General features: G+C 52.1%; 1 protein-coding gene across 1 annotated transcript in view; it reads left to right on the top strand.

The window, feature by feature from the left end:
- fat4 (FAT atypical cadherin 4) overlaps positions 1-1147 on the top strand; it is a gene marked incomplete at its 5' end in the record, with an annotated part of 96253 nt that extends 95106 nt beyond the window's left edge. The window contains one exon of the mRNA XM_079744669.1: positions 1-1147. This exon is cut by the window's left edge and continues 2080 nt beyond it.
- Between the last annotated feature and the right edge of the window lie 1179 nt (positions 1148-2326).

The following is a 2326-nucleotide window of genomic DNA, read 5'->3' as shown; positions in this document are numbered from 1 at the left end:
TAGTTTAACCCCTGCTGGCGCGGTCCAGCACTCCTCCATGTCCGCGTCCAGCGGTCCGATCCGGTTCTCGTTGTTCCAGGTCTCATTACAACGTGTCGGCTGACATTGAGCGGCTCAGACCGAATTTTTGTCTGAAATTCAATTTGGCGACGGCCGAGCCGCGTGTACTCTATCTTAATCACACGCGTCTGCTTCCCATTACCGCCGCGGCCTCTCCTGGACCAGACTTCACTGCTTCACGTGCGGCTCTACGGCCGCCGGGGAGATAAGATGAGCGATAGAGTAGCCACGCTCACGGGAAGAGCATTCCTCCACCTCCTCCTCCTCCTCCGCCACGCTCCTCCACCGCCATCCGGGGTCACCGTCCGTCTGGCCTCGTTAAGGAGAAGCAGGTGTGTGGGATCCGACCGCACCTGTGGACGTAGCCGCCGCCGCGCTAGCCGCTAGCGTGAGCCTAGCGTCTCTGTTCACACGATAGAGGAGGCCTGGCCGGCGGCGTGATCCTAGCCTAGCTTAGCGGAGAGCTGAGCTCCATCCTGGCTTTATCCTCCTGTCTGCCACCCTGCATGTAGCTCTACTCTCCTGGTCTGTCTCTCCGGCTCTCCAGTCTTCTTTCCCCGGGCTCTCCCAAGTCTCTGTTTGCCATTTTTAACTCTTTCTATTCCTCCTCTTTTTTGAAAACTTTTCAAAACACTCGAGGTGTGGACTCAGCATGTCTGCTGCCTTACAGACGCTTGGGGATTCGTTTGGTCCTCCTCTTGCTGTCTTCTTCTTCTTCTTCTTCTTCATCTTCTTCTTCTAGGACTGGAGGATTGTTCGTCATTGTCCTAAAACTCTTAGCAGCGTTTCCTTGCAGAGGCAGCCTAAACATATGAACTCTAAACTAAACAAAAGCAAACGAACAGATAAAGTTGTGTACATTTTTGTGATTCACGTGAATCCATGAGAAGTTATTTGTTGTCAGTCTTTTGTTTGGCTTGTTTTTTTTTTTTTTTTACTGTGTATTAACTTAAATTACTTAAGCTGTGTTTGTATGGACATTTTCATATGCTGAATTGTATGTTCTTACTTTCGGGGAAAGTAAGATTGAAGACTTATTTTTTACAATGGTTACACAGGTAACATCGGTATTTTCCACTTTTGATAAAACTATAACATGATGTATGCTTTGTACTTGTAAAAAGCCAATAACAGAATAAAAAAAAGTATTTATTTAAAGAGTGCCGGGCTCAGCTTTCCTGCGTACGCCACACACAGCCCCGAGGCTTCTGGGACTTCCTTAAAACAACATCAGCGTCTAAAATGTCGGCTCTCGGATTGGCAGGTCGTTCCGTTTAGCGGTCGGGTGTGGGCGGCAGGACGCACGCGGCATGCTGAGAGGACCTTATGTAACACGGGGGTCTGGACCCCGGCGGTCCAAACACAACAGAACCCCGCTCCAGTATTTATACCCAGAGCTCATTGAGCAGAACGCTGGTTTGGTTGTGCTGCTCGTGGCTCAGTGATCCGCAGAGAAACATCCTTATCGCCTCGCTCACTAACACACTACCGGGGGGCGGGGGGGGGGGGAGTTTGGGGAGAGGGTTGGTGGGGGTGAGAGAGAGATGGAGAGAAAGGGGTAAGGGGTGAGAGTAAGAGGTGGAGGTGAGAGTGAGAGGGGGAGGTGAGGGATGGAGGAGGGAGATGGAGGTAAGGAAGAGAGGGGGAGGGGGTGAGGAGAGACGGGCTGAATCAGACCCGATGGGGGGGTGATGGTGGGGTTTGGGGCCCGTTGTGGCTCACAGCCAAGTGTAGTGAAGCCTGGTTCAGAGGGCAGGGGAACATAAATACATCTAGTTCCACATAATGTGTGTGTGTGTGTGGAGGGGGGTGGTACGTGCGTTTGTGTGTGTTTCATGGAGGGAGGCTCTATGTGTGTGTGTGTGTGTGTGTGTTTAATGGTCTGTATTATTATATACAGTAGGCTATATTTTATCTTGTAGAGCCCACAGCGTGGGCGAAGGATCTCAGCAGGGGGGCCACAAGAGGGGGGGGGGGGGGGGGGAGTTAAAAGTGTAAGGGAGGGAGGGATGGAGGGAGGGAGTTGTAGAGACAGGGGGAAGGAAGGGGGGATGGAATATGAAGAAATAAATGGATAAAGATTGAGGGGGGGCTGGAGGAGGAGAGGGAAGGGAAAGACCAGAGGAGGGTTGGTAACAGGAAGGGAGGGAGGGGGAGAGGGAGGGAGGAGAGAGGGAGGGAGGAGAGAGGGAGGGGTGAAGATGTGGAGGTACAGGGATGAAGGAGGGGGGAAATGTGTATGGGCTACAGTGATGTAGAGAGAGGA

This window comes from Pollachius pollachius (genome assembly GCF_949987615.1).
Source record: "Pollachius pollachius genome assembly, chromosome: 10".
Classification (NCBI taxonomy): domain Eukaryota; kingdom Metazoa; phylum Chordata; class Actinopteri; order Gadiformes; family Gadidae; genus Pollachius; species Pollachius pollachius.
The sequence above is the reverse complement of the archived record's forward strand: the minus strand, read 5'-3'. Positions and strand labels throughout refer to the sequence as shown.